This window comes from Corythoichthys intestinalis, chromosome 1, assembly GCF_030265065.1.
Source record: "Corythoichthys intestinalis isolate RoL2023-P3 chromosome 1, ASM3026506v1, whole genome shotgun sequence".
NCBI classification, from domain to species: domain Eukaryota; kingdom Metazoa; phylum Chordata; class Actinopteri; order Syngnathiformes; family Syngnathidae; genus Corythoichthys; species Corythoichthys intestinalis.
The window spans coordinates 81,799,854-81,813,342 of record NC_080395.1 but is presented as its reverse complement, the minus strand read 5'-3'; positions in this window follow the sequence as shown (position 1 = coordinate 81,813,342).

The following is a 13,489-nucleotide window of genomic DNA, read 5'->3' as shown; positions in this document are numbered from 1 at the left end:
ACATTTTGAAACTTTTTTTATTTTTCGGAAAATTGCCGTTTACGGGCGAACGGAAAATTTTTCGTGGCGGCTTGAAAAATTCCCATCGTCACGCGAAAAATCCGGTCGTGCCGATACTTCAACGGTGCCGATCGGTGCTACGGTTTGGGCTGTGCGTTGGCTCAAAAAAACGCGGAGAATTATTGAATAATAATAATAATAATAATAATAATAAAGTTGCACAACAACATAACCTTGTTCTTTCCTTCAGAAAGACCAAGGTAACTAGAAACTGCAATTTCGGGAGAAATTACACACCTTGGTCTTTGCTCTGTGGAGATACAGATCTTAGCCCCACTCAGGTGTATCAATAGAATGGATGATAATGCCAGTCATTGGCAAAAAACAAAGTAAAAGCCGTTAGAAATGAATGGGAGAATTGGACGTCCATGGACGTCAATGGCGGCACCTTTCATAATTGTTAATGGAATCGGGGAAGTTTGGGGGACACGTCCTAATGATATCTAGTCATTTTCTGTTGATTTGGGAAAAAAAAAAAAATTCCCATAGAAAATGAATGGGAAAAATTTTGGACGTCCATGGACGTCAATGGTATCAACTTACATAAGCGTCAATGGAATCCAAGTACATTGGCATCAATAAAATGAAAAAACATGAAGAAATGCCATTGGAAATGAATGGGAAGTTTGGACGTCCATGAACGTCAATGGCATCACCCTCCATAAGCGGCAATGCAATCGGGGACATTTGGGGGACACGTCCTAATGATATCTAGTCATTTTCTGTTGATTTGGGGAAAAAAAAAAAATTCCCATAGAAAATGAATGGGAAAAATTTTGGACGTCCATGGACGTCAATGGTATCAACTTACATAAGCGTCAATGGAATCCAAGTACATTGGCATCAATAGAATGAACAAATATGAAGAAATGCCTTTGGAAATGATTGGGAAGTTTGGACGTCCATGGACGTCAATGGCATCACCCCCCATAAGCGGCAATGCAATCGGGGACATTTGGGGGACACGTCCTAATGATATCTAGTCATTTTCTGTTGATTTGGGGAAAAAAAAAAAATTCTCATTAAAAATGAATGGGTAAAATTTTGGACGTCCATGGACGTCAATGGCAGCACCCCCCATAAGCGTCAATGGAGTTGGGGACGTTTGGGGTATACGTCCTATTGATATCTGGTCATTTTCTGTTGATTTGGAGAAATGTAGTTTTTTCCCCATTGAAAATGAATGGGAAAAATTTTGGACGTCCATGGACGTCAATGGTATCAACTTACATAAGCGTCAATGGAATCCAAGTACATTGGCATCAATAGAATGAACAAACATGAAGAAATGCCATTGGAAATGAATGGGAAGTTTGGACGTCCATGAACGTCAATGGCATCACCCTCCATTAGCGGCAATCCAAGTACATTGGCATCAATAGAATGAACAAACATGAAGAAATGCCATTGGAATTGAATGGGAAGTTTGGACGTCCATGAACGTCAATGGCATCACCCTCCATTAGCGGCAATGCAATTGGGGACATTTGGGGGACACGTCCTATTGATATCTAGTCATTTTCTGTTGATTTGGGAAAAAAAAAAATTTCCCATTGAAAATGAATGGGAAAAATTTTGGACGTCCATGGACGTCAATGGTATCAACTTACATAAGCGTCAATGGAATCCAAGTACATTGGCATCAATAAAATGAACAAACATGAAGAAATGCCATTGGAAATGAATGGGAAGTTTGGACGTCCATGAACGTCAATGGCATCACCCTCCATAAGCGGCAATGCAATCGGGGACATTTGGGGGACACGTCCTAATGATATCTAGTCATTTTCTGTTGATTTGGGAAAAAAAAAAAATCCCATTGAAAATGAATGGGAAAAATTTTGGACGTCCATGGACGTCAATGGTATCAACTTACATAAGCGTCAATGGAATCCAAGTACATTGGCATCAATAGAATGAACAAATATGAAGAAATGCCTTTGGAAATGAATGGGAAGTTTGGACGTCCATGGAAGTCAATGGCATCACCCTCCATAAGCGGCAATGCAATCGGGGACATTTGGGGGACACGTCCTAATGATATCTAGTCATTTTCTGTTGATTTGGGAAAAAAAAAAAAATCCCATTGAAAATGAATGGGAAAAATTTTGGACGTCCATGGACGTCAATGGTATCAACTTACATAAGCGTCAATGGAACCCAAGTACATTGGCATCAATAGAATGAACAAACATGAAGAAATGCCTTTGGAAATGAATGGGAAGTTTGGACGTCCATGGACGTCAATGGCATCACCCCCCTTAAGCGGCAATGCAATCGGGGACATTTGGGGGACACGTCCTAATGATATCTAGTCATTTTCTGTTGATTTGAGGAAAAAAAAAAAATTCCCATTGAAAATGAATGGGAAAAATTTTGGACGTCCATGGACGTCAATGGTATCAACTTACATAAGCGTCAATGGAATCCAAGTACATTGGCATCAATAGAATGAACAAACATGAAGAAATGCCATTGGAAATTAATGGGAAGTTTGGACGTCCGTGGACGTCAATGGCATCACCCTCCATAAGCAGCAATGCAATCGGGCACATTTGGGGGAAACGTCCTATTGATATCTAGTCATTTTCTGTTGATTTGGAGAAAAAAAAAAAAAATTCCCATTGAAAATGAATGGGAAAAATTTTGGACGTCCATGGACGTCAATGGTATCAACTTACATAAGCGTCAATGGAATCCAAGTACATTGGCATCAATAGAATGAACAAACATGAAGAAATGCCATTGGAAATAAATGGGAAGTTTGGACGTCCATGAACGTCAATGGCATCACCCTCCGTAAGCGGCAATGCAATCGGGGACATTTGGGGGACACGTCCTAATGATATCCAGTCATTTTCTGTTGATTTGGGGAAAAAAAAAAAAATCCCATTGAAAATGAATGGGAAAAATTTTGGACGTCCATGGACGTCAATGGTATCAACTTACATAAGCGTCAATGGAATCCAAGTACATTGGCATCAATAGAATGAACAAACATGAAGAAATGCCATTGGAATGAATGGAAATTTTGGACGTCCATGAACGTCAATGGCATCACCCTCCATAAGCGGCAATGCAATCGGGGACATATGGGGGACACGTCCTATTGATATCTGGTCATTTTTTGTTGATTTGGGGAAAAAAAAAAATTCCCATTGAAAATGAATGGGAAAAATTTTTGACGTCCATGGACGTCAATGGTATCAACTTACATGACATTGGCATCAAAAGAATGAACAAACATGAAGAAATGCCATTGGAAATGAATGGGAAGTTTGGACGTCCGTGGACGTCAATGGCATCAACCTCCATAAGCGGCAATGCAATCGGGGACATTTGGGGGACACGTCCTATTGATATCTAGTCATTTTCTGTTGATTTGGGGAAAAAAAAAAAATTCCCATTGAAAATGAATGGGAAAATTTTTGGACGTCCATGGACGTCAATGGTATCAACTTACATGACATTGGCATCAATAGAATGAACAAACATGAAGAAATGCCATTGGGATTTAATGGGAAGTTTGGACGTCCATGAACGTCAATGGCATCACCCTCCATAAGAGGCAATGCAATCGGGGACATTTGGGCGACACGTCCTATTGATATCTAGTCATTTTCTGTTATTTGGGGGAAAAAAAAAAAATTCCCATTGAAAATGAATGGGAAAAATTTTGGACGTCCATGGACGTCAATGGTATCAACTTACATAAGCGTCAATGGAATCCAAGTACATTGGCATCAATAGAATGAACAAACATGAAGAAATGCCATTGGGATTTAATGGGAAGTTTGGACGTCCCTGGACGTCAATGGCATCACCCTCCATAAGCGGCAATGCAATCGGGGACATTTGGGGGACACGTCCTAATGATATCTAGTCATTTTCTGTTGATTTGGGGGGAAAAAAAAAATTCCCATTGAAAATGAATGGGAAAAATTTTGGACGTCCATGGACGTCAATGGTATCAACTTACATAAGCGTCAATGGAATCCAAGTACATTGGCATCAAAAGAATGAACAAACATGAAGAAATGCCATTGGGAATGAATGGGAAGTTTGGACGTCCCTGGACGTCAATGGAATCACCCTCCATAAGCAGCAATGCAATCGGGGACATTTGGGGGACAGGTCCTATTGATATCTAGTCATTTTCTGTTGATTTGGGGAAAAAAAAAAAATTCCCATTGAAAATGAATGGGAAAAATTTTGGACGTCCATGGACGTCAATGGTATCAACTTACATAACCGTCAATGGAATCCAAGTACATTGGCATCAAAAGAATGAACAAACATGAAGAAATGCCATTGGAAATGAATGGGAAGTTTGGACGTCCATGGACGTCAATGGAATCACCCTCCATAAGCGGCAATGCAATCGGGGACGTTTGGGGTATGCGTCCTATTGATATCTGGTCATTTTCTGTTGATTTGGAGAAATTTAGTTTTTTCCCCATTGAAAATGAATGGGAAAAATTTTGGACGTCCATGTAAGTCAATGGCGGCACCCTTCATAAGCGTCAATGGAATTGGGGAAGTTTGGGGGACACGTCCTATTGATATCTGGTCATTTTCTGTTGATTTGGGGTAATTTTGTTTTTTCCCCATTGAAAATGAATGGGAAAAATTTTGGACGTCCATGGCAGTCAATGGCATCGACATCCATATAGTCAATTGAATCCAAGTACATTGGCATCAGTAGATTCGACATGCATGGCCGTCAATGGCATCAATGCAATGTAAATTCCATTGGAAATCCCATTGGAAGTGAATGGGAACTTTTCCCATTCGAAATGAATGGGATAGTTTTTGGCAAATTTCCGAGGAAGCGTAATTTTTTTCCAAATTCTGTATACAACTTTTATGCCCCTCACCGTCCCGGAATTTTTGATGTCCAAATTATGTGATTTGGTCAAAAATTGTAGGACTAGATACATTTTGAAACTTTTTTTATTTTTCGGAAAATTGCCGTTTACGGGCGAACGGAAAATTTTTCGTGGCGGCTTGAAAAATTCCCATCGTCACGCGAAAAATCCGGTCGTGCCGATACTTCAACGGTGCCGATCGGTGCTACGGTTTGGGCTGTGCGTTGGCTCAAAAAAACGCGGAGAATTATTGAATAATAATAATAATAATAATAATAATAAAGTTGCACAACAACATAACCTTGTTCTTTCCTTCAGAAAGACCAAGGTAACTAGAAACTGCAATTTCGGGAGAAATTACACACCTTGGTCTTTGCTCTGTGGAGATACAGATCTTAGCCCCACTCAGGTGTATCAATAGAATGGATGATAATGCCAGTCATTGGCAAAAAACAAAGTAAAAGCCGTTAGAAATGAATGGGAGAATTGGACGTCCATGGACGTCAATGGCGGCACCTTTCATAATTGTTAATGGAATCGGGGAAGTTTGGGGGACACGTCCTAATGATATCTAGTCATTTTCTGTTGATTTGGGAAAAAAAAAAAAATTCCCATAGAAAATGAATGGGAAAAATTTTGGACGTCCATGGACGTCAATGGTATCAACTTACATAAGCGTCAATGGAATCCAAGTACATTGGCATCAATAAAATGAAAAAACATGAAGAAATGCCATTGGAAATGAATGGGAAGTTTGGACGTCCATGAACGTCAATGGCATCACCCTCCATAAGCGGCAATGCAATCGGGGACATTTGGGGGACACGTCCTAATGATATCTAGTCATTTTCTGTTGATTTGGGGAAAAAAAAAAAATTCCCATAGAAAATGAATGGGAAAAATTTTGGACGTCCATGGACGTCAATGGTATCAACTTACATAAGCGTCAATGGAATCCAAGTACATTGGCATCAATAGAATGAACAAATATGAAGAAATGCCTTTGGAAATGATTGGGAAGTTTGGACGTCCATGGACGTCAATGGCATCACCCCCCATAAGCGGCAATGCAATCGGGGACATTTGGGGGACACGTCCTAATGATATCTAGTCATTTTCTGTTGATTTGGGGAAAAAAAAAAAATTCTCATTAAAAATGAATGGGTAAAATTTTGGACGTCCATGGACGTCAATGGCAGCACCCCCCATAAGCGTCAATGGAGTTGGGGACGTTTGGGGTATACGTCCTATTGATATCTGGTCATTTTCTGTTGATTTGGAGAAATGTAGTTTTTTCCCCATTGAAAATGAATGGGAAAAATTTTGGACGTCCATGGACGTCAATGGTATCAACTTACATAAGCGTCAATGGAATCCAAGTACATTGGCATCAATAGAATGAACAAACATGAAGAAATGCCATTGGAAATGAATGGGAAGTTTGGACGTCCATGAACGTCAATGGCATCACCCTCCATTAGCGGCAATCCAAGTACATTGGCATCAATAGAATGAACAAACATGAAGAAATGCCATTGGAATTGAATGGGAAGTTTGGACGTCCATGAACGTCAATGGCATCACCCTCCATTAGCGGCAATGCAATTGGGGACATTTGGGGGACACGTCCTATTGATATCTAGTCATTTTCTGTTGATTTGGGAAAAAAAAAAATTTCCCATTGAAAATGAATGGGAAAAATTTTGGACGTCCATGGACGTCAATGGTATCAACTTACATAAGCGTCAATGGAATCCAAGTACATTGGCATCAATAAAATGAACAAACATGAAGAAATGCCATTGGAAATGAATGGGAAGTTTGGACGTCCATGAACGTCAATGGCATCACCCTCCATAAGCGGCAATGCAATCGGGGACATTTGGGGGACACGTCCTAATGATATCTAGTCATTTTCTGTTGATTTGGGAAAAAAAAAAAATCCCATTGAAAATGAATGGGAAAAATTTTGGACGTCCATGGACGTCAATGGTATCAACTTACATAAGCGTCAATGGAATCCAAGTACATTGGCATCAATAGAATGAACAAATATGAAGAAATGCCTTTGGAAATGAATGGGAAGTTTGGACGTCCATGGAAGTCAATGGCATCACCCTCCATAAGCGGCAATGCAATCGGGGACATTTGGGGGACACGTCCTAATGATATCTAGTCATTTTCTGTTGATTTGGGAAAAAAAAAAAAATCCCATTGAAAATGAATGGGAAAAATTTTGGACGTCCATGGACGTCAATGGTATCAACTTACATAAGCGTCAATGGAACCCAAGTACATTGGCATCAATAGAATGAACAAACATGAAGAAATGCCTTTGGAAATGAATGGGAAGTTTGGACGTCCATGGACGTCAATGGCATCACCCCCCTTAAGCGGCAATGCAATCGGGGACATTTGGGGGACACGTCCTAATGATATCTAGTCATTTTCTGTTGATTTGAGGAAAAAAAAAAAATTCCCATTGAAAATGAATGGGAAAAATTTTGGACGTCCATGGACGTCAATGGTATCAACTTACATAAGCGTCAATGGAATCCAAGTACATTGGCATCAATAGAATGAACAAACATGAAGAAATGCCATTGGAAATTAATGGGAAGTTTGGACGTCCGTGGACGTCAATGGCATCACCCTCCATAAGCAGCAATGCAATCGGGCACATTTGGGGGAAACGTCCTATTGATATCTAGTCATTTTCTGTTGATTTGGAGAAAAAAAAAAAAAATTCCCATTGAAAATGAATGGGAAAAATTTTGGACGTCCATGGACGTCAATGGTATCAACTTACATAAGCGTCAATGGAATCCAAGTACATTGGCATCAATAGAATGAACAAACATGAAGAAATGCCATTGGAAATAAATGGGAAGTTTGGACGTCCATGAACGTCAATGGCATCACCCTCCGTAAGCGGCAATGCAATCGGGGACATTTGGGGGACACGTCCTAATGATATCCAGTCATTTTCTGTTGATTTGGGGAAAAAAAAAAAAATCCCATTGAAAATGAATGGGAAAAATTTTGGACGTCCATGGACGTCAATGGTATCAACTTACATAAGCGTCAATGGAATCCAAGTACATTGGCATCAATAGAATGAACAAACATGAAGAAATGCCATTGGAATGAATGGAAATTTTGGACGTCCATGAACGTCAATGGCATCACCCTCCATAAGCGGCAATGCAATCGGGGACATATGGGGGACACGTCCTATTGATATCTGGTCATTTTTTGTTGATTTGGGGAAAAAAAAAAATTCCCATTGAAAATGAATGGGAAAAATTTTTGACGTCCATGGACGTCAATGGTATCAACTTACATGACATTGGCATCAAAAGAATGAACAAACATGAAGAAATGCCATTGGAAATGAATGGGAAGTTTGGACGTCCGTGGACGTCAATGGCATCAACCTCCATAAGCGGCAATGCAATCGGGGACATTTGGGGGACACGTCCTATTGATATCTAGTCATTTTCTGTTGATTTGGGGAAAAAAAAAAAATTCCCATTGAAAATGAATGGGAAAATTTTTGGACGTCCATGGACGTCAATGGTATCAACTTACATGACATTGGCATCAATAGAATGAACAAACATGAAGAAATGCCATTGGGATTTAATGGGAAGTTTGGACGTCCATGAACGTCAATGGCATCACCCTCCATAAGAGGCAATGCAATCGGGGACATTTGGGCGACACGTCCTATTGATATCTAGTCATTTTCTGTTATTTGGGGGAAAAAAAAAAAATTCCCATTGAAAATGAATGGGAAAAATTTTGGACGTCCATGGACGTCAATGGTATCAACTTACATAAGCGTCAATGGAATCCAAGTACATTGGCATCAATAGAATGAACAAACATGAAGAAATGCCATTGGGATTTAATGGGAAGTTTGGACGTCCCTGGACGTCAATGGCATCACCCTCCATAAGCGGCAATGCAATCGGGGACATTTGGGGGACACGTCCTAATGATATCTAGTCATTTTCTGTTGATTTGGGGGGAAAAAAAAAATTCCCATTGAAAATGAATGGGAAAAATTTTGGACGTCCATGGACGTCAATGGTATCAACTTACATAAGCGTCAATGGAATCCAAGTACATTGGCATCAAAAGAATGAACAAACATGAAGAAATGCCATTGGGAATGAATGGGAAGTTTGGACGTCCCTGGACGTCAATGGAATCACCCTCCATAAGCAGCAATGCAATCGGGGACATTTGGGGGACAGGTCCTATTGATATCTAGTCATTTTCTGTTGATTTGGGGAAAAAAAAAAAATTCCCATTGAAAATGAATGGGAAAAATTTTGGACGTCCATGGACGTCAATGGTATCAACTTACATAACCGTCAATGGAATCCAAGTACATTGGCATCAAAAGAATGAACAAACATGAAGAAATGCCATTGGAAATGAATGGGAAGTTTGGACGTCCATGGACGTCAATGGAATCACCCTCCATAAGCGGCAATGCAATCGGGGACGTTTGGGGTATGCGTCCTATTGATATCTGGTCATTTTCTGTTGATTTGGAGAAATTTAGTTTTTTCCCCATTGAAAATGAATGGGAAAAATTTTGGACGTCCATGTAAGTCAATGGCGGCACCCTTCATAAGCGTCAATGGAATTGGGGAAGTTTGGGGGACACGTCCTATTGATATCTGGTCATTTTCTGTTGATTTGGGGTAATTTTGTTTTTTCCCCATTGAAAATGAATGGGAAAAATTTTGGACGTCCATGGCAGTCAATGGCATCGACATCCATATAGTCAATTGAATCCAAGTACATTGGCATCAGTAGATTCGACATGCATGGCCGTCAATGGCATCAATGCAATGTAAATTCCATTGGAAATCCCATTGGAAGTGAATGGGAACTTTTCCCATTCGAAATGAATGGGATAGTTTTTGGCAAATTTCCGAGGTAGCGTAATTTTTTTCCAAATTCTGTATACAACTTTTATGCCCCTCACCGTCCCGGAATTTTTGATGTCCAAATTATGTGATTTGGTCAAAAATTGTAGGACTAGATACATTTTGAAACTTTTTTTATTTTTCGGAAAATTGCCGTTTACGGGCGAACGGAAAATTTTTCGTGGCGGCTTGAAAAATTCCCATCGTCACGCGAAAAATCCGGTCGTGCCGATACTTCAACGGTGCCGATCGGTGCTACGGTTTGGGCTGTGCGTTGGCTCAAAAAAACGCGGAGAATTATTGAATAATAATAATAATAACTAGAAACTGCAATTTCGGGAGAAATTACACACCTTGGTCTTTCCTCTGTGGAGATACAGATCTTAGCCCCACTCAGGTCTATCAATAGAATGGATCATAATGCCAGTCATTGGCAAAAAACAAAGTAAAAGCCGTTAGAAATGAATGGGAGAATTGGACGTCCATGGACGTCAATGGCGGCACCTTTCATAATTGTTAATGGAATCGGGGAAGTTTGGGGGACAAGTCCTAATGATATGTAGTCATTTTCTGTTGATTTGGGAAAAAAAAAAAATTCCCATTGAAAATGAATGGGAAAAATTTTGGACGTCCATGGACGTCAATGGTATCAACTTACATAAGCGTCAATGGAATCCAAGTACATTGGCATCAATAAAATGAACAAACATGAAGAAATGCCATTGGAAATGAATGGGAAGTTTGGACGTCCATGAACGTCAATGGCATCACCCTCCATAAGCGGCAATGCAATCGGGGACATTTGGGGGACACGTCCTAATGATATCTAGTCATTTTCTGTTGAATTGGGGAAAAAAAAAAATTCCCATTGAAAATGAATGGGAAAAATTTTGGACGTCCATGGACGTCAATGGTATCAACTTACATAAGCGTCAATGGAATCCAAGTACATTGGCATCAATAGAATGAACGAACATGAAGAAATGCCTTTGGAAATGAATGGGAAGTTTGGACGTCCATGGACGTCAATGGCATCACCCCCCATAAGCGGCAATACAATCGGGGACATTTGGGGGACACGTCCTAATGATATCTAGTCATTTTCTGTTGATTTGGGGAAAAAAAAAAATTCCCATTGAAAATGAATGGGAAAAATTTTGGACGTCCATGGACGTCAATGGTATCAACTTACATAAGCGTCAATGGAATCCAAGTACATTGGCATCAATAGAATGAACAAACATGAAGAAATGCCATTGGAAATGAATGGGAAGTTTGGACGTCCATGGACGTCAATGGCATCACCCCCCATAAGCGGCAATGCAATCGGGGACATTTGGGGGACACGTCCTAATGATATCTAGTCATTTTCTGTTGATTTGGGGAAAAAAAAAAATTTCCCATTGAAAATGAATGGGAAAAATTTTGGACGTCCATGGACGTCAATGGTATCAACTTACATAAGCGTCAATGGAATCCAAGTACATTGGCATCAATAGAATGAACAAACATGAAGAAATGCCATTGGAAATGAATGGGAAGTTTAGACGTCCCTGGACGTCAATGGCATCACCCTCCATAAGCAGCAATGCAATCGGGGACATTTGGGGGACAGGTCCTATTGATATCTAGTCATTTTCTGTTGATTTGGGGGGAAAAAAAAATTTCCCATTGAAAATGAATGGGTAAAATTTTGGACGTCCATGGACGTCAATGGCAGCACCCCCCATAAGCGTCAATGGAATTGGGGACGTTTGGGATATACGTCCTATTGATATCTGGTCATTTTCTGTTGATTTGGAGAAATTTAGTTTTTTCCCCATTGAAAATGAATGGGAAAAATTTTGGACGTCCATGTAAGTCAATGGCGGCACCCTTCATAAGCGTCAATGGAATTGGGGAAGTTTGGGGGACACGTCCTATTGATATCTGGTCATTTTCTGTTGATTTGGGGAAATTTTGTTTTTTCCCCATTGAAAATGAATGGGAAAAATTTTGGACGTCCATGGCCGTCAATGGCATCGACATTCATATAGTCAATTGAATCCAAGTACATTGGCATCAGTAGATTCGACATGCATGGCCGTCAATGGCATCAATGCAATGTAAATTCCATTGGAAATCCCATTGGAAGTGAATGGGACTTTTCCCATTCGAAATGAATGGGATAGTTTTTGGCAAATTTCCGAGGAAGCGTAATTTTTTTCCAAATTCTGTATACAACTTTTATGCCCCTCACCGTCCCGGAATTTTTGATGCCCAAATTATGTGATTTGGTCAAAAATTGTAGGACTAGATACATTTTGAAACTTTTTTTTTTTTCACGGAAAATTGCCGTTTACGGACGAACGGAAAAATTTTCGGGGCCATTTGTAAAGTTTCCTGTGTCACGCGAAAATTCCGGTCGTGCCGATACTTGAACGGTGCCGATCGGTCTAACGGTTCGGGCTGTGAAGCGCGCGTTTTTTTTCCATTCAAAATGAATAGGAAAGTTTTTGGCAAATTTCCGGGGAACCGTAAATTTTTGCCAAATTCTGTATACAACTTTTATGCCCCTCACCGTCCCGGAATTTTTGATGCCCAAATTATGTGATTTGGTCAAAAATTGTAGGACTAGATACATTTTGAAACTTTTTTTATTTTTCGGAAAATTGCCGTTTACGGGCGAACGGAAAATTTTTCGTGGCGGTTTGAAAAATTCCCATCGTCACGCGAAAATTCCGGTCGTGCCGATACTTGAACTGTGCCGATCGGTGCTACGGTTTGGGCTGTGCGTTGGCTCAAAAAAACGCGGAGAATAAGATGAATAAATAATAAGTACAATAAAGTTGCACAATAACAATACCTTGTTCTTTCTTTCAGAAAGACCAAGGTAATAATAATAATAAAGTTGCACAACAACATAACCTTGTTCTTTCCTTCAGAAAGACCAAGGTAACTAGAAACTGCAATTTCGGGAGAAATTACACACCTTGGTCTTTGCTCTGTGGAGATACAGATCTTAGCCCCACTCAGGTGTATCAATAGAATGGATGATAATGCCAGTCATTGGCAAAAAACAAAGTAAAAGCCGTTAGAAATGAATGGGAGAATTGGACGTCCATGGACGTCAATGGCGGCACCTTTCATAATTGTTAATGGAATCGGGGAAGTTTGGGGGACACGTCCTAATGATATCTAGTCATTTTCTGTTGATTTGGGAAAAAAAAAAAAAATTCCCATAGAAAATGAATGGGAAAAATTTTGGACGTCCATGGACGTCAATGGTATCAACTTACATAAGCGTCAATGGAATCCAAGTACATTGGCATCAATAAAATGAAAAAACATGAAGAAATGCCATTGGAAATGAATGGGAAGTTTGGACGTCCATGAACGTCAATGGCATCACCCTCCATAAGCGGCAATGCAATCGGGGACATTTGGGGGACACGTCCTAATGATATCTAGTCATTTTCTGTTGATTTGGGGAAAAAAAAAAAATTCCCATAGAAAATGAATGGGAAAAATTTTGGACGTCCATGGACGTCAATGGTATCAACTTACATAAGCGTCAATGGAATCCAAGTACATTGGCATCAATAGAATGAACAAATATGAAGAAATGCCTTTGGA